The sequence below is a fragment of the Ranitomeya imitator genome, chromosome 7 (genome assembly GCF_032444005.1).
Source record: "Ranitomeya imitator isolate aRanImi1 chromosome 7, aRanImi1.pri, whole genome shotgun sequence".
In the NCBI taxonomy this organism is placed as follows: domain Eukaryota; kingdom Metazoa; phylum Chordata; class Amphibia; order Anura; family Dendrobatidae; genus Ranitomeya; species Ranitomeya imitator.
The window spans coordinates 76,170,184-76,197,601 of NC_091288.1; the positions used below are offsets into that span (position 1 = coordinate 76,170,184).

Genomic DNA, 27,418 nt, shown 5'->3' on the forward strand with positions numbered 1-27,418 from the left:
TATGATCAATGTGGGGAGGGGTCAGTTATGTTATATCAATGAATGTATATTTCATACTATGATCCATAAAGGTTAAATGTTTTCATAGTTGTCCAGTGCTATCAGAAAATAAACATATCTTGAAATTTCAGCTGTGTAAAAGGATTGATGTGTTATATACTGGAATAGAATGGTCCATAAGAAGATCAGTGGAACTCCCTAAGGGCTATGGCAAAATAATGAGCCCAATAAACCAGCAGAGCAGAAGACAATCCCATTTGGTGATTATTTTGAAGCCAACCACTATTACTATTATTTATTTCTTATTTTTCTTATTTGGTATTTCATAAATCACCAAACATATCTTGTTAATTATAAAGAATAATAGAATCATAGAATGTTAGAGTTGGAAGGGACCTCCAGGGTCATCATGTCCAACCACTTGCTCAATACAGGGGATTCACTAAATTATCTCAGACAGGTGTCTGTCCAGCCTCTGTTTGAAGACTTCCATTGAGTGAGAACTCACCACCTCTGGTGGCAGCCTGTTCCACTCATTGAGCATGAACATCATTTTTTAAAATGTGGTGCCCAGAAATGGCCACAGTATTCCAGGTGAGGTCTGACCAAGAAGGAGTAGAGGGGGATAATTACTTTACGTGAACTAGACTGTATGCTTCTGTTAATACATCACAGAACTGTGTTTGCCTTTTTTGCTGCTTCGTCTCACTGTTGACTCATGTGCAGTCTGTGATCTATTAGTATACCCAAGTCTAATTCACATGTGCTGTTCCTTAGTTCTATTCCTCCCAGTCTGTAGATATATAGCCTTTTCATATGACGATAACATCAAAGATTACATCCAATTCACAGCAAAGTTGTACATGTTTTCTATGGAAAAGGAGACTGTCACCATCAAAACACAGTTTAAACTACTTATATAATTCTATAGGAGACTTAGCTCTTATTAAATTTATACCTGCAGTATACATTCTTTAGTTGAACAGAAAAATGTTTTTATTTCATGTGTAAATGAGGGCTCTTCCATGCACTCTTGGTGTGGCCAAGGACTCAGTGCACTCTTACGACCCCTTAATCAACATGACACTCACATCCCCTTAGGTTGATTGACTTATTTGCCCAGAGCTAGAGCTTCCTGAATTGAATCCCTAAGATATCTGCACCATTACTGTGGGAGCTGCACAGGTGCACACACACAATCAGTACAGACATGATCTCATCCCTCTCTGTGGTCTGCAGTGGCAGCTCACTGCTCACAAGACTACATAGTAGGCAGCGACCTGGCTCTGCAGACCAGAGAGATGGATGAGCGAGCTCTCACACTGACAATGTGTTTGTGCACACCTGTCCAGCTCATGTAGTGTTCTCAAGCTAAGGGAAGGAGAGTGATTTGTTGATTGAGGAGTCGGAAAGGTGCACTGAACCCTTGGCCCCCCAAAGGGTGCACCTAGGAGCCCTCATCTACATGAGAAAGCAAAACTTTTTTTATGTATAACTAAAGAACATAATGTATACTATAGGTATGAGTTTTATAAGAGCTAAGTTACCTAATGGACTGTATAACTAGTTTAAATGGAGTTTTGGGTATGACAGACTCTTCTCAGATGGACCCAAAAAACCCTGGTCTAACACTAATTTTGTATGTATTTTTTAATTGATTTTGAATAGATTTTTTCTTATAAGTTTCTTCCCATCCCTGCTCATTTTCAATTTGTCTTTTTCATTCTTTCCTCACTTTTTTCCAGGAGGCATAATTTTTTTAAAATTTTTCTGTGAATAACATAATCATATAAGTACTTGAACTAATTTAGAAAAGACACTCGCGCCTGTGCGTAAACTGCTGTTTTGTGGCAAAGAGTATTGCTACCTACACCTGTTAGTAAGCCAAGACTGATGAAAAAAAATATATATAATACTGTGCCACAAGTACCTAAAAAAAACAATAGTATCAATACCTGCTAGTGGGTATCATATTGCAAACTCACCTTTACAAAAATTGATCTCAAGCGGGGCTCCAGCAACACGGGTCAGCTGTAATTAATGCAAACAATTATAGAGAAATTAAATAAAAATAAAAATGATATAAATATAGAGCTGTAGATCGTGTTGTAAGACAATCTATAATAAGAAGCAATCATATCATACAAACAATAGTGTTATGGCGTAAATAGTCAGAATAAAAAACCTGCAAAATATACAAATGCCAATATCAAAGAGAAATATCAGAAAAAATGTCCTTAGAGTTTGAAGCATGAGGTTCCCCAAGCGTTAAAATGTCTTTGCAGCAGGAGAGACCGGGGAGCCCCTGCCGGTGGTGTCCCTGGTATTCAATGAGCGCCAGACTGCAAAAAGGATGCAGTGCGTGACTTCATACTCTGTGAAATAGGGAAGCCTGATTGCTCCAGAACCCCTACGCTTTTCAAAAAATCTGTTTTCTTCATCATCTTTATTACATTTTAAAAATATATATTATTTTTTGTCCCAATAGGAGATTTGAATTTGAGTTTGCTGGATGACGTATACAATATACTGCAAAACTATAGCACTGCAGTGTATTGTCAATGTAATGCCTAGGAGTATAATGATGATATTGTCAGAGGACTTCAGTAGGCCCTCTGTTTCCAATGTAACCCCACTGGAATCTCACTGATTTCAATAGCTGATGCTGTGGAAAAACTAATTACATGGGGAAGACAAGTGCAAAAAAAAAAAAGTTGCCCAAGTTTTTTTGATTAAACTCCGTTAACTTGTTAATCCAGTTCTGTGATCCTGTCCTCCTGGGTAAAGTCCCAATTAAAGCCACAGCACATTTCATGGCATAATAAAGAGACTCAGAGTTATGAGTCCTATTACTGAAAGGACGACCTCTGGAGAGGGACAGAAGCGCTCACAAAATAGGCAATACCGTCTGGTAAGGCATAGGTATAATCCATGGTACTGCTCACCTAAAGGTGTGTGCAGGCATGAAGCCTATAAAGGCATGGTGGGCCACTGCTGCTGCTCTGTGGCTAGAGGAAAAGGTTGTTACAAAGGTACAATGGCAAAAATGGAAGCTGGTACATTTAGGTGGGCTGCGTTGCTGGAATGAAAAGCCTTGGGATTCCATATTTTATTAATACCAACTCATTTCTGTGCCACACTTGGTTTCTATAGCTTAAGAAAGGCGCCGATCCGGCGCAGAAACGCTATAGGCACCGATCCGGCACAGAAACGCATTGGTATTAATAAAAAACATTATGGATTCCCAAGCCTTCTCATTCCTGCAGTGTAGCTTGTCTAAACGTGCCAGCTTCCATTTTTGCAATTAATAAAGGGAACACTCTGCTGTAATACAAATAAATATATTGTAAATGAAGTAATATGACTGATTTATAGTGGATGTAAGGATAAAATTCTCTACACTGTTTCCTTTTATAGGGTTAGATATTTTATTATTCACAATTCACTGAAGATCCACACAAGGCTAATTAAAATAGTCCGTAAAATCGACATATAGAGGGTTAAAAGTTGCTCCTGCCTAACTTGCATCTGAATTATTCACCAATAAATTATCTAGTTCAGCCTCACTGAATAATGGAAAGGCACTTTTTCTGTGACAGATATTTTAGGAAAATGCTATTAAGGGGGTGTCTGTTCTGTGCTGTAAGACACCTTTTTGTGTTTTATTATACTTTTATATCTCATTGTTAATGTCACATTTTTTACAGTGGGCTAATATAAGTGTTAGTTTCTTTGTTTAAATGATAGGTATAAATATATTACTGTGGTTATCGCAAAAAATATAATCAGTGCTTGCTGACTGTAGTATATTGTTACTATAAAACTTTTCTCTGGGTGGGTTCATGTGTAAAGGTACCTTCACACTAAACAACTTCACAACGATATCGCTAGCGATCCGTGATGTTGCAGCGTCCTGGATAGCGATATCGTTGTGTTTGACACGCAGCAGCGATCAGGATCCTGCTGTGATGTCGCTGGTCGCTGCAGAAAGTCCAGAACTTTATTTCGTCGCTGGACTCCTTGCAGACATCGCTGAATCGGCGTGTGTGACGCCGATTCAGCGATGTCTTCACTGGTAACCAGGGTAAACATCGGGTTACTAAACGCAGGGCCGCGCTTAGTAACCCGATGTTTACCCTGGTTACCATCGTAAAAGTAAAAAAAACAAACACTACATACTTACCTTCAGCTGTCTGTCCCCAGCGCTCTGCTTCTCTGCACTCCTCCTGCATCCTGTGTCAGCGTCGGCCATCCGGAAAGCAGAGCGGTGACGTCACCGCTCTGCTTTCCGGCCGCTGTGCTCACAGTCAGTGCAGGAAAGCAGAGCGCCAGGGACAGACAGCTGAAGGTAAGTATGTAGTGTTTGTTTTTTTTACTTTTACGATGATAACCATGGTAAACATCGGGTTACTAAGCGCGGCCCTGCGCTTAGTAACCCGATGTTTACCCTGGTTACCGGCATCCTTGGTCGCTGGAGAGCTGTCTGTGTGACAGCTCTCCAGCGACCAAACAGCGACGCTGCAGCGATCGACATCGTTGTCGGTATCGCTGCAGCGTCGCTTATTGTGAAGGTACCTTAAGGAGAAGACCTGGAACAGGTGTGCCTACTCCGTGACGGATCCAGAACTGTCGGGGCTGTCACCCAGGTTGCATGGGGGAAATCATAAGACCCCCGGACCAACCTTCACACTCAGGAGCAGGGGGCGCGGCTAAGATAAAAGAGCTGCAGCACACGGGAAATCAGTCCGTCTTGGCGGGTACGTGCAGCGCGCAGGAGGGCAGTGTCAGGGCTCCTACTGCAGAGCATTCAGACATAGCAGATCCAAGCCAGAAGGGTCTGAGAGCCGACCAGACCAGAGACTGCCGACAAAGACTCATCCGGTCCCCGCTGTTACCGCTGACCATGAGGGACAAACCCCGCAGATGAGACATAGACGTGCACACACATCTACAGGGAAGCCAGGTCACCCACCGTGAGTGCTTTCCCGTTCTAACTGCTGACAACCGTTTATTGTCTCTGGACTCTGACAAGGTAAAGGACTGTGCTCTTTGCCGTTCGTCATTCTTCAACTCACCGATCATCGACCGGACCACAAGGAGACATCGCCGCCGCCAGGATCCAGGACGCAATCTTCTCCAGGACAACACCAGACCCCTTACCTGCCAAGGCCTTGGCGCCAACACTCACATCCCGAAAGCCGCATTCTGACGTCGTCTGACTGATACGTTTGCTATTTTTGAACTGCCTACGCTATTCACTATCCCTGTTCTCCGTAAGTTTCAAGCCCTTTGTTCAATTGTACTGTTTTACCAATTTTCTCCCTGCAAGGAGTATATCTGTTAAAGGTAAACCCCGCATTAACCCTTGCTCTGCCTCCGACCCTTTACTGCATCTTGCAACCTGCTCACACATGCACAATTCCAGTAGAATAAAAAAAGAAATAGCCAGCTTACCACCTCGGTGTGTAACAGCACAGACTCCAAGCAGACCACTTGAGTGTTGAATGAAAAAAAGCAGGATGAGTCCAGCTGATAAAAAAGCTTGTCTTTATTCCAAATTCATATAAAATAGTGACATGGCACCCATATGTGCAGCTACCCGTTTTGAACACGAGCTGTGTTCTTTGTCAAAGCTTTAACAAAGAACACAGCTCGTGTTCAAAACGCATTTTTATACGAATTTGGAATAAAGACAATTCCAGTAGCATTGAAAGACAGCAGACATGGCTACTACTGACCAGCATGTACCATGTAAGCCTATTCGTGGTATGGCAATACGCTTCAAGTGCATTGACCGAGCCCAATGTACTAACAGGTTCATTTTCATGTAGCTTAAAAGCTTGATTATTCACTGCTGCCACATCGAATTACAACAAAATAGGTAACATTTATATTGTTATACTAAGACTTATGTAATTATAGCACTAGTTCCAGTACTAAAATGGTCTTGACAGATTCCCTCTAAGAGAACGTGTCACCTGGTCAAAAGTGGCCAATTTTTTCTCTTATTTTATTCCTGCTGCTCCTCCAAGTAATCCCAGTATTCCTTAAAGGGGTTTTCTGTCTTAGGGTAATAACAGTGCGCGCTGTCCAGATTCTCCGGCACCGGAAGCGGGCGGTCATGTGACTTCAAGTATGCAATTCGCATACTTCCAGCCACATTCCGACTAGACTGTGTCTGGCCTCCCTCAATACACTTGCTTTCAGCGAGGCTGAGCCCATCTAGTCAGAATGTGACCCTATATATGCAAATCACACACTTGCAATTACGAGCCCGTTTCACCCAGCATCGAAATATCCTCACAGAGCACAGTTTGCGCAACAAGAGGATTCACAAGTCTGCAGTCACATAGGCGGCATGTTTCTGTTTTTTACCAAGGGAGCATGGCTTACAGGATTCTCGGGGGCCTACCATTAGGTTGCTCTGTATAATTACCCTCTTGCTAAATAGGATGAAATTAGCACCAAATAAGAAGACCCATATCTCTGGAACCATCTGATGGATTTAAAAAATATAAAACACTGATGACTCAGAAAGTGGCTACTTTTGATCTGATGAGAGGTGATCTTTAAAGAAAGAATAATAGTAGATGAAGGGTAAAGAAAGCGCAAATATGCCCTGACTTCATCAGTCTATTAGTTTATTCATAGTAAATTCTGCCTCGTTCTATTTCACTGTAGAAAGCCTAACACCAGAGAAATGCAACCTACCATTAAGAGAGAAGCTCAAGCAGCCTGTTGACCTCTCGCACCTGCTTATTTTATGTAGACATTAGTACAAATCTGTTGATTGCTTTGTACAGCTCAGTCAAAGGCATAAAGTTTTAACTGTTTTTCAGTGGTGAAAAACAGCCAAGACGACAGCTCGTCCCCTCTCAACTCTGCGGGAACCGATGCGGCACTTAAAAACACAGCTGAAAGGCCAGAGTCGTGCTCTGGAAATTAAAATGTAAGCTGACCTACCCTTTGAATATTACATGAAGGAAATGGTATGTTGTCAACAGTTGGAACTGCAGGCAGGCACTTCATATTAATGCAGGGGGTTGATTTATGCATTAATAAAGTACATCGTAGTGAAATACTGAATAATTACCGTACTTATCATTATTAATTTTACCACTAAAATATTGTTGCACCTATATCCTCTATCCTGTTTCCTACTATTAGATTTAAGGATGGGAATATTTTCCATTATGGAACTTATTTTAGACAATGGAGGCTAAAGTAAGGATCTTTATTACCATAATTCAACTTTAATATGACTTATACAAGGGAATCATGGCATTATAATAAGATAATAAGAAATATGATCATTATAGTTAGACGCTAAACAAGCAGCTTCTGAAAAACTAAGTGAGGTGAACACGACATGAGATGCTCTAGTGCTGCTGTAACTTCTTCCTAGAAATTTCTTGAAATCATATTGGACAGTTCCATTGATTCGATTTTAATGGCTAAAAGGCCCTCATACAATTCAGATTTAAGAAGCACTCCCATCAAAGTTTTTATCCTCTTGATATATTGCAGGTGCCTGAGTAGTGTTACAATCCATACGAGTAGTAAAACAAACTTGGCACTAAAGAGGATCTGTTGCAAAATAAGGTGAGTGAATGAATCAGTCCGTAGATGAACAGCTCTGTTACGCACATGCTTGTGGAACCACTGTGCCATGGTCCAGGGAGTAACTAAGTGAACAGCTGGCTCTTCATTGGAATTCCTGATGGTGTAGTTAAACTTGAACCCAGGTGGATACCAGCTGCTACCCCAGGATGGACCGTTGAGCCACGGCAACTGACCCCCAAGGGGACAGAGAAGTAGGACCTGCCAGAAACTGGTTAGCACAGTGTTTCTCAACTCCAGTCCTCAAGACCCACCAACAGGTCATGTTTTCAGGATTTCCTTACCACTGCATAGGTGATGGAATTAATGCTTGAGCAGGTGATGAAATTATCACCTGTGCAATACTAAGGAAATCCTGAAAGCATGACCTGCTGTTGGGTCTTGAGGACTGGAGCTGAGAAACACTGGGTTAGCAGGATGTATACAACAGGTAGACAGATGCGGCACTGGTACAGTAACATGGGACAAGAACACAGGTAGCAGGATATAGGCTGATTACTAAATTTGCTAAGGTACCTCTCAATGGGGTAGGTTGCCTTAAATATCAGATGTTTCCCAGTGATTGGCTGGGGTCATCTTTAGCAGTCCAGTGGCTGGGAGCGTGTGCACCCTAAGCTCACTCCCAGGAGACTTGCATGCCGTGTGCAGGTCCTCAGAGGAAACAGGCGCCAAGGGAGCGTGGACCAGTAAGTAAACATGCCAGCGTCCCTACAGGGGGGAGGAAGGAGACACGTACAGGGATGCCAGTGCTGCGTTAACAGTGCCGGCTTCTTATGCTCTCTCTTCTTCAAGCCTGCTAGAAATTTTTGAAGAAGAATTGTAGCATGAATATTTTCTTTGGGCTCCCAAGACCTTTCTTCAGGACCAAATCCCTTCCAATCAACTAAGAAAAAATTCTTCCCTCTCACCCTCTTCAAGGCTAAGATATTCTTCACCTCAAAGAGATCCTCAGACATCGTGGAGCAGGCATAAGGATCCTCAAAGAAGTGACTCAAGATGACCAACTTCTTGAGGGACATATGGAAGGAATTGTGTTTATCCATAAGGAGGCCGGCAGCTTCAACTTATAGGATACTGCATTCATTTGTTTGATGACTTAAAAGGGACCGATGAAGCATGCTTCTTCATGTGCTCAGACGATTTCTCTAGAGTAGCTTTATTGTCCTCCCATATCTTTGAAAAATACTTTGAAAGGGCATCGGCAACTGGTATGCCAGAAGTGGCTATCACCAGAAGGTGAACTCCCGACTTTTGCCTCCTCCCCCCCAAAAAAGAGAACTTTCAGAAGATTCACTTATGTGGTTGTTATAGAACTCTGCTCATGGTAATAGTTTTACCCAATCATCATGATGTGCTTTTGTCAAGTGCCACATAAAGCTAGCCAGAATTTGGTTAATTCTCTCTACTTGTTCATTGGATTGAGGATGGTATGCAGATGAGAAATCCAGGACTATGTTCAGAAGCTTGCAAAAAGCTCGCCAGAATCTGGACGTAAACTGGACAGCTCGGTCAGACACGATATAGTTTAGGGAATCCGTAAAAATCGAAGATGTGCTGGATGAAATTTTCCACTAGTTCCGGAACGGATGGAAGACCCAGTAATGGGGTGAATTGCACCATCTTTGATAAGCATTCCACCACTACCCAGATAATGGGACAGCACAAGGACACAGGAAGATCTGTAATAAAATCCATGGCAATATGCTGCCAAGGAACCAAGGCCACAGGAGTGGTAGGAGTCACCCAAACAGGAGTTACCTAGGAGTTTTGTTGTGGGCACTGGAAACAAACTCCATAATTACCTTACACATGCTGGGCCATCAGTAGTGATAATATATGAGCTGCAAAGTCTTTTTCTGCCCGTGATGCCCGGCCACCTTGGAGTAGTGCCCAATTGCAGAAATTGACTTATTGACTGATTCTGACTCCAAGGTCTTCTCAAGCGGAATTTTGTACAGATTTACCAAAGCTTTAGTAACCATCTTGGATGGCTTGATGATTAGATGAGGTTCCTACTCTTGGTCAGTGGACAAGAAGGATCGGGAAAGTGCATCAGCTTTGATGTTTTTGTCAGCTGTCTGAAAATTTAGAAAAAAATCAAAACAGTCAAAGAATAATAACCACCTTGCCTGGAGCAGGTTCAGTCTTTGCATGAACTGCAGATAGGCCAGGTTCTTGTGGTCGGTATAAATGATGGCTGGATGAACTGCACCCTAGAGAAGGTACCACCACTCCTCAAGAACCATCTTGATTGCTAACAACTCTCAGTTGCCAATCAAGTAGCTGTGCTCTGGGTCAGAGAAGACTTTGGAGAAAAAAACACAGGTCACCATATGGCCAGAAGGGGATATCTGAGTATGAGCTCCAGCCCCAGAAGATGAAGCGTCTACCTCCAGAAAGAATTGTAATACTAGAGTGGAGGAGAAGGCTTGTTACAGGGAAAGAAAAGCATTATCAGCCTCTGGAGTCTATACCTTTGGGTCATCTATCTTACAGATCATGACAGAGATAAGAGCAGACCGGGACCAAAAATGTGGAATAAATTGTTGGAATAGTTGGCGAATCCTAGGAATTGCTGGTTAGTTTTATCCCGTCAGCCACCTGAGGATGGACGACATCTTCTCCGTATCCATCTCCAGGCCTGTGCTCGAGATGGTATAACCAAGAAAAGGCAGAGAAGATTGTTCAAAAACACATTTCTCATATTTAGCGCAAAAGCTATTCTCTCTGAGTCGCTGCAGGACTTGACGAACTTTCTGCCTATGTAAGTTCAGATCTGAAGAGAAGATTACGATATTGTCCAGATAAACTACAACACAATGTTAGAGGAGATCTCAAACGATATCATTCACAAATTCTCGAACGATAGCTGGGCATTGCTGAGCCCGAACGGCATAACTCGGTATTTATGATGATGGTCCCAGATGCTGAAAACCTTCTTCCACTCATCTCTTCCACATATCTGGATGAATTTGTATGCCCCTCGCATATCCAGTTTGGTAAAGATCCTAGCCCCTATAAGGCGGTCGAACAACTCCGAAATCAATGACAATGAATACTTGTTCTTAATGGTGATCTGATTGAGCCTTCTATAATCAATAAAAGGTTGGAGGGTCCAGTCCTTTTTCTTTACAAAGAAGAAACCAACTCCAGCTGGAGAAGAGGACTTCTGAATGAAACCTTAGCCAACCTTTCCTTAACATACTTGTACATGGCTAGAGTCTCTTCCTGGGACAGGGGAAAAATACAGCCTTGTGAAGGTGAGGATTCTAGAAGCAGGTCTATATGGCAGTCGTACGGTCTATGTGGAGGTAATGTCTCTGCTTCTTTCTTGTTAAAGATATCCGTATATAACAAGTAGGCTGATGGTAATCCCGACACACAAGATGGTGCCACTGGCAGCCGGACCGGTCGTACAGGTACAAGACACTTAACATGACAAGACTGACCCCAATGAAGCACCTGTCTGGATCTCCAGTCAAGGATGGATTCATGCAAGTGGAGCCACAGTAAGCCCAGAAGTAGTGAATGAGACAGACTAGGAAGTCCACAGAAGGCGATATTCTCAGTGTGCAGCATCCCAATCTGGAGCTCTACTTGCTTGGTGACCACTCGTATGGCTTCAGATAGGGGCTTCCCATTAACAGACAACAAAAGCAACGGAATTTAGAGTTGTTGAATGGGGATTTGGTAGTAATCTACCACTGCTTGCTGTTTGAAGTTCCCTGCCACAATGGAATCCAGGTACGATGTCTGAACAAATCGGGAACCTCCACAAGCCACAGATGCGGTCAGGAACAATGATGGAAAGAAATTGCTCTCACCCATGGTAGCCTCTCCTAACAGCCCTAGGCTTAGGAGTTTCCCTGCCTTTTAAGACAAGAGCGAATGTGGTGACCGATATCACCAGTATAAACTGAGGAAGAAGACACGTGAGGGACGCCAGCGCTGCACTAGCAAGCTTGTAAATATAACGTTTCCGAATGCATAGACCTTCATTAGATAAATGCTGTATTGCTGTGGTGGAGAGTGAGTAATTGATGTTCATTGGAGTGATACACTATACGGACTGGAGGTCGAAGAACGTCTAGAAATGTCTGCGGTATGGGTATGGGTATGGTGATTTGCAGTAGAATTGTAGTTGTAATGAAGACTCAAGCAGGAAAAAGAGACTTACTATTTCTACACAGAGCTTTGTAGGATTCACCTAGTCTGTTTTAATCATGTGATATCAGGGAAAAATGAGCAATTGTAAGAATAGAGTACACAGTGCTAATAGCATGACTGCAATATATTAAGAGGACAAAAACTTTGATGGGAGTGCTTCTTTGAAGGCGACTGAACACACTAATTTCAGTATGACTGGCCAACCATCTAATATGCATTGAAGTCTCCCAATCCTCTCCCAATAGGTTATGCAGGGGAGGAAGGATTGTACTTTTGAATTTGAGAACATTCATACATCTTCCAATTTGACATTCATAAAAATGCTGTTTTAATCCCATGTGTCATCCATTCTTCCTTTGATATCGAGCAATGGATCAATGAAAAATGGATGGAAAACTGTTGAGGAATCGATGACATCCATTTTTCATTTCTTTTTGAAGGATCCCAATAGTTTTGAGTGGCCAAGCTTGATCTGCCATAGTTCATGAGTATAGGACATACATTGAGTTTAACGGGATGGAACCATTAAAAATAAGGAAGTCTTGTTTTATTAACCCCTTAATGATGCAGCCCTTTTTTTATCTTTACCATTTGCTATTTAGTGTTTTTCTCTTTTTTTTCTAAGAGCCACAAGATTTCATTTTTTTCTCTGACACATCCGTATGAGGCTTCTTTATTGCAACAAAAATTGTAGTTTTGAATGACACAATTCATTTTACCATATATTCTACTGAAAGGTGAGAAAAAATTCAAAGTGTGGTGAAATGGTGATAAAACATGCAATTTTGACATTTTTTTTTTTTTTTTTGGGGTGGTGGTGTTTTTATGGTGTTCATTATGAAGTGAAAAGGATATGGCAAAATGATTCTTCAGGCCAGTACCATTACGTTGTTAACAAACCTGTATATTTATTTTATTATTTAAGTGATGAAAAAAAATCTGTTTTTATTTCCGAAGTTTAAAAAAAAACACATTTTGGTTATTGTCATCATTTTCCAAGACCCATAACTTATAGACTTTTCTGACGCTGGAGCCGTGTAAGGGCTTTTTCTTTCCAAACGAGCTGACATTTTTATGGCAATATTTTGTCGTACATATTACATTTTGATCACTTTTTATTGCATTTTCTGGAAGAAGCTAGTCAACTAAAACATGGCAATTTTGGTTTTGTTTTCTTCTTTATGGCATATAAAGTGGAATAATTAACTCCAGCCTCTGCTGTTAGAGACATACTTTGGCTGTATAACACAGTCAGCACCTATCTTGGGTGGAGCAAGCTCTGTTCCTCAGCACACTTTAAACACCAGTACCAAATCCATGAAGTAATAGTATGTCGCTGGAAGAGGTTAAACTCTATGGATAAGTGCAGTATTAATTTTAAAATGGATTGCAAAATGAATGTGTAAATGATGCCTAACAATAACCAATCCTACTGTTTCCTTTGAAGAAAAGATGCCACCAGAGGCAACTTCTAACTCATTTAGATCACATGCACTGCTGGTCGCGTGTGTATGTGTATGGAGGGATGGTTAAAGCTAGCGGACAGCCAAACGAGCATTGAGCTAATGCTGTCTGAGTTGTACAGGCTATATATTTCTACTGATCTGTTATCAGTGTTTCTCATGAGACAACCTCTTTTAGTAAGAGAAAACCTTTATTCCAGGTGCACACCTTATTTTCCATTCGTAGTCATCCGACAAAACTTCGAATCGTACTTGGACCAATGTTAATTTATGGGGCCACACACAAGTCCAATTTTGTTCCTTGGAGCGGCTTGGTCGAAGGAAAAAAAATCACAGCATGTCCGAGTTTGATGGAAACGCACTCGGTCATGCAAGTCAATGAGTCTGAGTACAGCCCAATTTCCATGCACTGATACAATAGAGATGGTGAAAACATTTTGTTCCTCATCTTATCCTCATGGTGTGCTACGATCCTCTCATCCAAAAGAATTGGGTCACACTATGCTGACATATGATTAAACTCTGATCCGAGTTCATGTATGCTTCAAAGCAATGTTAACACATTGGGGATAATGTTGTCAAGAAAGAAAATCTTAATTTGTATGAAATCTTTTTTCCTACTGATTTTCGTGTACAAAAAACCTTCTAGTATTGTAGTTCAGTCACCTAACAGCAAGTGCGACTGAGCTACAAAATCACATTATTGACAATTGTCGCGCTTTACCTGAGAGAAATAAAAGCTAATCTCTGAAATTCTTTCATTTCTGTAAAAAAAGATAAATGCAACTGTTTCTAAGAAAAGAACAGATATGGAGACACAGGGTCGGGTAGTTAAATTTTCACTTTTCCATTTCCAACTTTATGTCTTATTTCTTTGTTTATCGCTATGCCACATCATGAATTTATTTTTGAAGCGTCTGGAGAGGAAAGGGAAAAGAAAATTGATTTCTGTGAAGAAAAAAAACAGCATGGAAAATTCTACCAGTTCCCAATTAGTGAGTAATAATGAAAAGGTGAAAGTAGTGGTGAAATGCAGGTTTTATAATGTCGGGACTTGGCCTCTGTCTACATTATAAACCTGACGCCACTCAAGCACTGACATTGCACCTTTTTGTTCTAGAAAAAAAATCTAATGTCACCACCTTGTGCTTGATTGATGCAAAGAATAACATTGATTATTCTTTATCGGCCATAAGTGTAGTATGAGAAGATCACCGAGGTCGTGATGACTGTCACTGTAAAATAATACTTGGAAAGCATATTTTATTTCTCATTTTCTGAGCTATTGTATCCTTAAGAGATTCCCAGTGAAAGTATTATTCCTTATCGCACAGGTTTATACATCTGGCAGTAGAAAGCCCCAGCAATGCTCCGGTATCAGTTATTCTATAGTTATTCTATAGTTATCCTTCCATTCAAAGTTTTACAATGCTTCAAAGAATATATGAAGACGTTTGCACCTTGTGTGCGTCCGTATGGTGCCTCACAGCCTCCATATGGTGCCGTATCGTAAAGATATTCTCACCTAGAAGCAGAGGATGCCTTCAGCTGGAGGGGAATAGTACAATTCTTTTACTGTTAGATTCATGTGGAATCTGCCAGAAATGTCCTCTGTATTACAGAGTATGATATTGGTGACATATGGAAATATAACAACACAGAACACCATGGAGTACAAAGAACACCAAGAGGGTAGAATAAAACCAAAAAAGTATTTATTGGATCAGAAATACATACAAAAATGCTAGCCGAATAATAAGTCATCAAAGAGAAGAGGGGAATAAGTACAAGAGACATGCTGGCACAGCAGGAGGAACAACTAGTATGGATCATAAAATCGCCAAAGGTGGAAGAAACAAACCCCAATCAGGTGGGTACATATAAAACCATCACAACCATAATAGGTATGGATCAAGGGGCTGCCAGTAAGGACCGTGGACTATGCCCCATAGAGCAAGCCCCCAGAAGCCCCATATATCCCGGAGATTGTTTAAAGCTCACCCATAGTAGCTGGCATGAAGTGTAGGTCCTCCTGCTGAGACCCCTTGATGCGCGTTTTGCGTAGATGCTTCTTCAAGAAGGGGATATGGAAATATAGTAGAGCCCTATAGACTTCCAACATTTCATACAGGAGCCCAGCACAGTATGTAGACGAGGTTTGCACACTCTTATCTGCTGGTCTGCAGGAGCCACTAAGAATGTTATAAAATGGACGGCTAAACTTCATGCATCTCCTTATTACTTTTATATCCTATCACGTAAGTACATTTATAAAGACCATTTTATACACATCATGTTAACTCTTGCTTTGTTAACTGTCACCCCTTTTTAATAAAAACATGCAACACTCATCTTCTGGACCAGGACCACTCCTCCATGCTTAGGCCTACATCCCCCGTCAGTCCACTGGCGTACGGCGTGGGCAACACCTAAGCACTGCAGACAGTTATCAACCACTGATTGGTTGCAGCATTCACATTTCTTTCGTGTTTGTTATTTCTGCTTAGACAAAATGTGAACACTCGTAATTCCCCCACTGGATGTTGATGATGTTAGGGGACCAATGGAGCAATGCAGAGATAAGTACATAAGATCAAAGCCAGTCTTGGAGTTGAGTATTTTTTTTATTTATGTAATGCGCCAAGGCCCATTAATAAGGAGTTGTCTAGTGGCAGACAGCCCCTTTGATAATTAGTGAACTATCTTATATAACAGTGGCAGAGATGTAACCTGTAGCACGGGCACAAGCCTCCAGATTTAGCAGCAGGCCCATTATTGTCACAGGGAAACCTAGGTTAGTATTTCACTCCCTGCTCACACTGTCTATGGGTCTCTGACAGATGACCCAGACATGCAGACATGTCCTCCTACTGGGCCTCATTTATCAAACTGCCATCTCCTATTTTGATAATGACTGATCAATTCTAGCAGATACAAAAGCAAATTTCTCTGATAAGATAATCTTACAATGTTGTTTATTTTGATATGCACTATTGATTTATGCAATAAAAATTAAAATGGAGGCTATTAATTAAATTACATTACTTTTAATTTCTACTTGACCATGTTCATATATTGGAAGTGGTTTTTCTGAGAAAAAGGGATCTAAAAATCTACAAGAAATCTGTGGAAAACATCCTATACACCAATATTATCAGCCTTGAAAATTGGCCTTGCTTTCTTATTGCCTGTTTTGACTAAAAAAAATGGTGGTTTTCTATCACATGGTGTTGTAGATGTTCTTCAAACATGAATATAATTTGCCTTTAGCAGACATCCTTCCAGCATCGATACATTTAGAAACAGTATGGGGAGTTTGTAATGGACTACGCAGCACACAGGGCAAAAAGTCGTAAATTTTCAATCCCGACTCATTTGCTCCAAAATGTGCAACTTTTTTCTAATTTCACTCTGCTCTTGAAACTCTTGTAAAGACGGAATGGGGTTAGCTGAAAGGGGTAGAGCAAATTTAGTATAGTTTATAATAGAAATTTGGTTAAATTATAGGACAATTTTACAGTAGCTTATAGCTGGCATTGATTTGCCTTTTTGGCGCATGTGCCAATTTGACACATCTTACTACAGCAAAGTACAGATTAAAGAGGTATCTGCAAGTTTGAAAGTTATCTACAGTGCTATCCATAGTATAAGTGATAACTTCCTAAACACTTGGGGTGCAACTACGTCCATCGATCCTGAGAAGTGGGGTTCTGAAGAGCCCCGTGTGAAAGGAGAGGAGGTCGATCATGCACATTGCCGCTACATTTACTCTTAATGGCAGTGCCGAAGATTGCAAAGTGCTTTACTCGGCTGGTCATTGGCATTTCCATAAGAATGAATGGAGCAGCAGTGTGCGTGATCAACCACCCTTCAATTCACAAGAGGCTCTTCAAAGTGCCAATTCTTGAGATTGGTGGCGGTCCCAACCGTCGAACCCCCAGCGATTAGGAAGGTTCGAATTTGAGACTACCTCTTTAAGTCTTAATACATTCTCCCTAATTTGTGTCAATATTTTTGAATTTCAACAATATAGGATATGGAACACTGATTACTGCAGAGTAGGATTTGGAGAGCACCCAGGAGTTCATCCACCAGAAATATATCGTTAGTTGGTTTAGGAAACGTGCAACAATATTTTACTATAAATTATTCATTCTGTCTGAGCCTTCTTACGGTAGAAGGTATTTACATTCTCATAGCTACTATATAATAACCACAACAACCTCTATCCCCTAGGAGTGAAAAGGGAAAATGTTGTATGTGGGTTTAGGTTTGGTATAAATCAACTATGACAACTTGTATATTTTTTATTCATATGAAAACTTATACTGCATTGATAACACTAATAAACTAGCTTTTTAAAACAGATTTTTTTTTACATGTTTAGAAAACAGAAGTTCACATATAGATGTATTATTATTACTTGTGTCTAAGCTTAATTTTATTCAGACGTTACAAATAAAACAGTAATTGCAATTTGATCTATTCTTGCTAATGATATATTTGTTCAGGCATTTCTTCTTGTAGTGATTTTGTATTTAGTAAATCATCATTTACTGTAATTCAGTAAATTATTGAGTCTGACCTGATATTTATTTTACTCATTTATATAGTGCCATTAATTCCACAGTGCTTTACAGGCATTATTGGCACTGTCCCCATTGGGACTCACAATCTAAATTCCCTATCAGTATGTCTTTGGAATGTGGGAGGAAACTGGAGACCCCAGAGGAAACCCACACAAACAAGGAAATACAAACTCCTTGCAGATGTTGACCTTTGTGGGATTCGAACCCAGGGCTCCAGTGCTGCAAGGCTGCTGTGTTAACCACTGAGCCACAATGCTAATACTGAAAAGCTGAAATATTTTAAAAATCCTTCTCCTTAAGACTTTGCAGTGGGTATTTGATATTTGTTTTGATTTATCTATTTTGAAGCCTGAAAAGTAGCATTTCGCTAGCCCTCTTTTGCCCACTCCAAAATTGTAAAGTTCCACCAAAAGAGCAAGAGGAACAAGGGACAACCCTGACCTGTCCCTCGTAACTAGGGTTGAGCGAAACGGGTCGAAAATTTTCAAAAGTCGCCGACTTTTGGCAAGGTCGGGTTTCATGAAACCCGACCCGACCCCTGTGTGGGGTCGGCCATGAAGTCGGCGATCTTTTGAATCTAGAATCGGAATTCCGATACCGATTCCCGATATGTTTATATCGGGAATTGGTATTGGAATTCAGATTTAAGTGTAAAATAAAGAATTAAAATAAAAAATATCACAATACTTACCCTCTGACGCGCCCTGGTACTAACCGGGAACCTTCCTTCCTTAGAATCAGCCTTCCAGGACCTTGCGGTGACGTCGCGGTGACGTCGCGGCTTGTGATTGGCCGCGCGGCCGCCCATGTGACCGCTCGCGCGACCAATCACAAGCCGCGACGTCACCGCGACGTCACCGAAGGTCTTGGAAGGGCTGATTCTTAACAAGGAAGGCTGCCGGAAAGAAGCAGGGCGCGTCCGAGGGTGAGTATATACCTAATAGGAATATACTCACCCTCGGACGCGCCCTGCTTCTTTCCGGCAGCCTTCCTTCCTAAGAATCAGCCCTTCCAGGACCTTCGGTGACGTCGCGGCTTGTGATTGGTCGCGCGAGCGGTCACATGGGCGGCCGCGCGGCCAATCACAAGCCGCGACGTCGCCGCGACGTCACCGCCACGTCACCGCAAGGTCCTGGAAGGCTGATTCTAAGGAAGGAAGGTTCCCGGTTAGTACCAGGGCGCGTCAGAGGGTAAGTATTGTGATATTTTTTATTTTAATTCTTTATTTTACACTAAAATATGGATCGCAGGGCCTGAAGGAGAGTTTCCGCTCCTTCAGACCCTGGGAACCATGGAAACCCAATGCACTGCATTGGGTTTCAGGTTTCGGCCGACCCCGACCCCGACTTTTTTATAGGATCGGCCGATTTCACTCGACCCGACTTTTGAAAAAGTCGGGTTTCGTGAAACCCGACCCGATCCTATAAAAGTAAAGGTCGCTCAACCCTACTCGTAACAACTCAAAACTATAAGAAAATGCATCAATCATTTTGATCTGGATGTTTAATATAAATTAATGCAATTAAAGTAATTTCTGCCCTATACCAAATTTTCCACGAATGCCATAGACCATTCCCCTTTACCTTCACCATCTCATTTATTGCATCTAATGACAGGATAGAGGGCAGATCACAACTGTTCTAGTTAAAATATTTTCATATAACCTATGAACTTTTTTCATCAGCAATAAATTCTGGATAATTTCATTTTGGTCATAGTACACCAAATAAATTATCACCATTGCCAAGCTGTTGGTAGTACTTTGATGAACCACTTTAAATTGGCATTTAAAGGGATTTTCCCACAAACAAAAGTACATTTTAATCAATAGATCTTAGAATAATAATAATTTACACAATTGGATGTGTTCAAATAAAATGTTCCTGTGCTGAGATAATCTTATAAATGTGCCCCTGCTGTGTACTGTGTAATGGCCGTGTCTGACCATGCAGGAACATGATCTGATCATACCACAGCAAAAAAGTATACAGGCATTACAGCAGGGGATCACAGCTGATTCTTTTTGTGAGGTAAAACATTTCCCTGCCTGTTTTTAAACCATGTTTTACCTCAAAGAAAGAATCAGCTATGATCCCCTGCTGTAATGTCTGTATACGCTTTGCCTTCCTCCCCTGCCCAGGAGCTGTGGTATGATCAGACCATGTTTCTGTACGGTCAGACACAGCTATTACACAGTACACAGCAGGTGCACATTTATAAGATTATCTCAGCACAGGAACATTTTATTAAACACATCCAATTGTGGAAATGATTATTATTATATTCCAAGATCTATTTATTAAAATGAACTTTTGTTGGTGGGAAAACCCCTTTAACTACTTCTGGACCACCCATAGACAATAAACATCTGGGTAGTCTGCAATCTACTCTGCAGTGATGTTCTAAAATGTCACTGTATAATAGAGCAGTTGCATAATATCGTGCAACTGCAGGAGCATGGGTCGGCTGTCAGACACAGCCAGACTCCCTATAGATGAGTTAAGACAGTTTATTACCATATCTGCCTTTCCAATCACTGTATACTTTGCGCTAAACAAGTACTGTGTATACAGTATATAGGAAGTGCTAAGGGCGCTTCCTCCTTCAAACCCAGCAGTCAAAAAAGAAGCAAAAATCATTTGAATATCCGAACAAATAAAAACATTTTTACAGCTCTTTAAATTGCATGTACAAAAAAATTAAAATGTGCCTGATTAAGAAAATGCCTGGTTATGAAGTGGTTAATAAAAAAATTGAACAAGCAACAATAGTACAGTATGCTCAGACTAATTAGATCTATGGCTGGCCATCTTGTGGCACCCAGCAGAAGTGTGAGCTTTCCATTTGGATGAGCTGCATATTTTACTTGCTAGGTAGTGAGAAGGGACCTTACCATCCAAGTCAGTGCTGCCCCAAGGATTGGAGCTGTGGTGTCTGACACTGGTGTAGGTGGGTGGCGCACGAGCAGAACTGGTACGACAGGTCCAAGACACATGTACAGCAAACTGGTTTTCTCCAGTCATAGAATCAGATGAATAATTACATAGCTGTAATGTAAACCCATAAAGCTTTAGTTTCCCATGTTATGGGCCAATGAGGGAGACGAGGAGGAGCAGAATAATAGCAAAGATGAAAATAATGATGTGGAAAAAGGTTAAAAATATCCCATAAAGATAGTTTGGGCAGCAGTTGGTGGGCCCCAGGGAAGAGTTGGCTCAATCTAAGCTGGTCTAGTTCACATTTTAACAGGAGTAAGGAACTTGCAGTGATGGACGAAAATATTAGTAAACTTGTTTTGAAAATGAAATACCAGACCTCCTGTCCTCCTCCTGACCTCCTGTCGAAAATTATTATGTGATGATGTCAAAGAGAACTTGGAATAGACTTATTTTCACATTTTCTTTGGGGTCACCAGTCCTGTGTAATAATTGCTTAGTTTGGGATTTCTTTTTATCATGAACATAATTATTGTACAGATAATATTCGCATACATATCAATGCACGAAGTTCAACGGAGTGTATCATATTATGTATGATAAATTGGATTTTAATCCAGAAGCATTTTAATGATCGCTGTGTAGTTAATATGACATTATTGTAATGTGTCATCTTACAGATGATAATCAATGTGATTATATAACAATAACAATAGCAATGAGTTACAAAATTTCAATTACAAGTTCACTGCAAGTAACTTTACGGTGCAGTACCTTCATGTAATGAAACATATTGCCTGTCTCTGACAACAGCATGCTAATTCTGTGATAATCACATATACAGTGGACTTCTCCTATCATGCTAATGGAGCGCCCCCAGACACAGGGCCACAGGTTCTAGGTACCGATCCTCTCTGTCTCGGTGCTGGGGTTGTCACGGTGGCTGGACCCGGTCCGTGACCCTGCTAAGGGGAGTCCAATGAAAGGGGTAATGATAGTTTGTCAAGGGTTCGTGACGCCACCTGTTGTATTCAGTCAGGGTGACCGACGCTGCTTGGGGTCCGCTGGGGTAATGGAATGGCAGCTAGATGGTATACCTTCCCACAGGTGAAGTATATCCCCAGGGCTTCCCAGTAGTGTAGGTGGCGATGATGTGAGGCGCAGTTAATAGCGAGGACACAGGGTTGCAGTCTCTTTACCTTTTACTGAAGACTTCGGGATCCTCAATCCAGAGCACTGTTAACAGGGCTGGCTGAGACCGGCCGATCCGAAGGTGAAGTGTAATGTGTGCTTGTGATACCTGGTCAGGTGAACTCCTTTAGTGCAATCAGACATAACATCACTCCCCTTAGTGGCAGAGAGACATTACTGCAACGACCAGGACTCTGGGGCGCTGCACTCCCCCCCCCCCCCCGGTTAAATCCAGTACTCCTGGACTGGGAAAAGAAGAACAACAATACATGTTAGAAAAAGACATACAAAATTTTGAAATGCTATGAACAATGTAAACATTATAATGCTTCCCTCTATGGGAGGTGAGGTCACTTGAACGTTACAAACGGAAACATGTTTAAATATTTAAAATAATATTCTATTCTATGAACTATAAATAATTCCTATTACCCAGCCGGGTATTCTACTAAGTGCAAATCTTTGAACAATAATTTAACTTCTCCTTTAAGGGCGTATAAGCTGAACCCACTAAAGGCTTACTATCAAACATTACAGTACAAATCTAACGTTTTCTTTATTTCTTCTAACTTCACACAGATGCAGGACCGCCTAGCTATTCGTCCGGGCCTACTGCCTCTCTTCTTCTTGGTTCACAGCAACCATCTCTCTATGGTTCTCAGACTCACTAACCCCTACGGGTTCACTTTCTAGCTCTCTAGCTACATGGCATCTACTATGCAAACATTATCACTATCTTACTACTTAAGGCATCATTATCAAAAAGCAACAAATAACATTCCCTTTAAGAGGGGAAAATCAGTCTTCTCTGAGCTAGTGCAACAATCATCAAGTCACTAAGGAACTGCAAGACTCAAGAAACTTCCACATCAGGAATCATTTCTTCGCAAAGTCTTCTTTCCTTGTAAAACCAGTAGGGAGCACCTTTAAGAAGGTGCAAACTATTTACAAAACCAGTTGGGGAATCATTCACCGTCCATGATTCGGCAGTCTTTTGAAACAATGATGAACTTGTGCAAGGAAAAACGTAAAACAATAGGGATCCCGGGTAAACAAAGGGATCCCTTTAAGAGTTAACCCTAAACGGGTTTAGCAGCAAAAGCAGGAAACAGTTAACTATATACAGTTTCGGTTCTCCGAGGTTTAGTGCTGTAACTCAGGGGGTAGCACTGGTTGGGGTAGGCCAGCTGGATACTGGCGGCTACCAGGTGCCACATAAGGGGCTCCCTCACTCCACACAGGGGTCTGTGTACCCACAGTTCTTTGCTTAGGAGCAGCTGGAGCACCGGTCGTCACGGCAGTCGACTCCCTGGCAACTACGGTGGTATTAGTGGTGACGGTGCAGGTGGCGGCCCGGACAATTGTTCCTGTCGGGATGACGACGGTGGTTGTGGTAACCACAGAGGCCTGGCCACACGGGGACGCTGTCGCTACGGGAGATGGTTGAGGTGCCACCTTGGCCTGAAGCGCAACCGAAGCTTTCCTCTTATGTACATCCAAGGCAAACCAGCCCTTTTCCCCAAAGTGCCTGGTATACGTGACGATGTCTCCCGGGTAAAGATCTCGGTCGGGGTGTCCCTCCAGGAGATGCGACTCCACGTCCCGGCGGTTGACAAACACCTCCGCATATAGCCCTGGTTCTTTAATGAAGCCACAGCCTCCATGGAGTCGGAGGGCTACCACTTGGCCCTGCTTCCGCGGGGCCGGGTTCATGCTGCGGTCCTGGCGGGCCTTGGCCTTGACCACCCGATCTTTCCGGTTATAGGCCTGACGCTTGGCCTGGTATTCGGCCTCCTTCTCCTCCCACTTCTGGGCAAGTTGGGCCTGATACCTTTCCCAACTGAGGACCTCCACTCTCTCTCCCTCCTGCTTTTCGGCTCTGGGGAACCCCATGAGATCTGGCCCGGGGTTCACCCAGCGGTATACGGTCCGCTCGGCATGGCCTTCACCCGACAGGGTAGTGGGCTCATTCGGGGCCTTAAGGAACAGTCCCATACCTGTGACCTGGTCCCAGGGGTCAAAGCGCTGAAGGCAGTGAGTGCCGTAGGGAGGCGGCGCTGCGACCGGGCCCACCAACAGGTCCTCAGTCACCGGGGCAGGATCGGCGTCCTTATCTGCCACCACGGTGTCCTCGGGGTCGGCCGACTCTGCCGATGGTGTCAGCAGGGGTTCCATTCGTGGCACCAACGCTGATGGACTTTCCGCAGGTCCTCCTGGAGACGAAGACTTGTTCTCCACCCGCAGCTGCAGGAGTTGGTCGATCAGCTCCTCCATCCTAAGCTGCAGGGAATCGGTGCCAGCAGTGAAGGCTCTGCCACGTTGCTCCTCCGGGTATCTGGGGAAGTCTCCGGCTTCGACTCCACACTCTGGCTCCGGGTGACTCGTTATGGCGTCCTCCACGTGACTGCTGTCCTCTTTGTCCTTTTTCCACTCTCTCTCCTCCGTGGGCGGTTTCGTTTCTTTGGTCTCCGCCCCCCCATTGAGGATCAGGAGGCGGATCTCAGCTGCTGACGGACACATCCCCAAGGTACAGAAATATTTAGACTGGTTGGCCATTACTTTTCGCACTCCTCAGTCCGTTCATGCCCACAACTCCACGCCCTTCTTCTTCTCCTGCGCTCCTCATGGCGCGGCAATGGCGGCGGTTTTGGCAGGAATCTTTGCGGCAGTTAGCAATACACAGTCTTTGCAATAAATCACAGTTCAAGCACAATTCAATCGCAGTCCCAAGGCACACATGACCCGATTCTTCAGGCTTAAGTACAATCCTGTTCGTGACGCCAAGTTGGAGCGCCCCCAGACACAGGGCCACAGGTTCTAGGTACCTGTCCTCTCTGTCTCGGTGCTGGGGTTGTCATGGTGGCTGGACCCGGTCTGTGACCCTGCTAAGGGGCGTCCAATGAAAGGGGTGATGATAGTTTGTCAAGGGTTCGTGACGCCACCTGTGGTATTCAGTCAGGGTGACCGACGCTGCTTAGAGGTCCGCTGGGATGATGGAATGGCAGCTAGATGGTATACCTTCCCACAGGTGAAGTGTGTCCCCAGGGCTTCCCAGTAGTGTAGGTGGCGATGATGTAAGGCGCAGTTAATAACGAGGACACAGGGTTGCAGTCTCTTTACCTTTTACTGAAGACTTTGGGATCCTCAATCCAGAGCACTGTTAACACGGCTGGCTGAGACTGGCCGGTCCGAAGGCACATTCAGAGTTCCCTTTGCAGGTGGAAATCAGTGCCTACCACTAGCGCCTGTGTGTTGTAGTTCTTCCCTGCTGAGCATTTGGGATAGTCCTCACAACTCTCGTTCTTTCTCTCTCTCTCTCTCCGTCCCCCAAGTTTATCTGGATAGGACACACCCGTTTGACGGGAAGGCTCAGAGCTATTCTGGGACCCTAGAGACGCCCCTCTCCACGCTTGCCCCCTATGTCTTCTTAGGTGATGTATGGTAGACAGCCAGCCTATAATTAACTGTCTTGCGGTATTTGAAGTAATGCTTGAAGTCAGTTACTCCCTCGGTGTTCCGGTCACTGGCTACGCGCCTCAGTAGGATGTTGCCGTTCTCGGGGCACGACTCCTACTGGCTCACCTTTGTGCTTTGATCTCATTTCTCACTTTTCCACAATATCCTTCTCTTCGTGTCCTTCCTTGGGATACCGCCGCAAGGTAGTGCAGGCGCGGTTCCGTCACTCTCTATCCTTTCTGCTAGGCCCCTGTCAGGAACCCACCCCTGACAGGTCCTCCCTTGAGCTCTCCCAGGCTGCGTTCTGTTCTAACTTCCTATCCGACCCCCAGTTTTACCAATGTGAGGAGTGGTCTAATACATAGTGCCTTTTGCTCCCCCTGGTGGCCGGAGTGTGAAGTGTAATGTGTACTTGTGATACCTGGTCAGGGGAACTCTTTTAGTGCAATCAGACATAACATCACTCCCCTTAGTGGCAGAGCGACATTACTGCAACGACCAGGACTCTGGGGCGCTGCACTAACTAATATAAAAATATTAGACTCCCCCAGAAGAAGGCACTTCAGCCAAAACGCACGTTGGGGTAGTGGCACCGCAACTCCCATGCTTTATGTATAACTTCTTTACTACTTTTAATACTACATATACCTCTGTACATTATGCATTGGTGTCTTCCTTCCTTGGACTACTAAGTACCATTTACTAGCTTATTTATAAGGAAAATTAAACCACACTCTGCACTCATGAGTTTTAATCATGTATCACTACTTTCTGCTCATCCATGTATTTACCTTTCTGTAGTTGTGGTGCCATATTCTGGCCATTTGTTGTCATCACCTACTTCTGTACTTTTTATGTATGTACCGCACTATTTTTACATTTTGATCTAATAAAACTTGACCTTTTTAATATTACACTCTGGTTCTTAGGTGCATTTTTCCATTATATATATTATAATTATTATTACTTGCTCTAATATTATAATAGTTACTAATGTAACTATTAGAAAATAACATTGACCAGACATAAGCATAATTTAGCTGCATTAAAGTGAAGATTCAGTTTGCAGCCCAAAGATCGATATGTACATTTCAGACAAAGTCTACTTGCTGTTTAAATATATCGGGTCTAGACGCACGCAGATCACTTGTAATGCTGTGATATTGATTGTTATCTCAAAAGTGTCTTACAACCATCACAACTACTCGTAGACTTCAAGATTTATCCATTAATCTCACTTTATGTTCTGATATGAAATATTTTCCTACTTTAGATTTCAGAAGATCTTTAGATTGCAGAAAATACTCAACCACCCACGCATTTCACTGCTTTCCCGACACAGATTTTATCGCTGAGAAGTTTAATGAACACGATCCAACATTAGGGTCCATTATCAGGCATTAACATAGACCTCTACAGGGAGAGTATGTAACCCAGTAAGCAGCAGATAATTACTTTAGGCTCAACATGTAATGTCTCTCTATACAATTTAACCCCATACAATTCAATTGCTCTTATACGTTCTATAGTTTCAATTTCACACCTACATTTTCAGACTATTATATACATGTGTAATTACACTGCAGCTATTACCTAGGTGTTCTCAGTTGTTTTTCATCAGGGTCACCTGCAAATTACTGACTTATCCTAAAATGTCAAGAAATATTATTGTAAGCTAATGGGACTGAGTATGAGAAGCATTCGGTTTCTCCCACCGCGTGTTTATTCACATAAAAAAGGGTATACAACCTAAATATTAGCAATAGAAAAGCATGAATAAAATGTATTCCTAGTGTTAAAAGTACAATAAAATAAATGCTGCAAAAATAAAGTAAGGATGTTCAAAAATGTTTAACCTTCTGTGTTGCATCAAAAGACCGTAAAGATTTGTGGACATGGTTGATGACTGCCGATTTTTTTCACACCAAAATTAGGATATGTCCAAAATACAGTATAATTATTTTTAATTTCTCCTTAAAAAAGAACTTGAAATATG

At 42.4% G+C, this 27,418-nt stretch overlaps 1 protein-coding gene across 3 annotated transcripts in view; it reads left to right on the forward strand.

The window, feature by feature from the left end:
- The window catches only part of LOC138644753 (voltage-gated delayed rectifier potassium channel KCNH8-like), an 824,668-nt gene that overhangs the window by 650,930 nt on the left and 146,320 nt on the right, over window positions 1-27,418 (forward strand). The window lies entirely within an intron of this gene.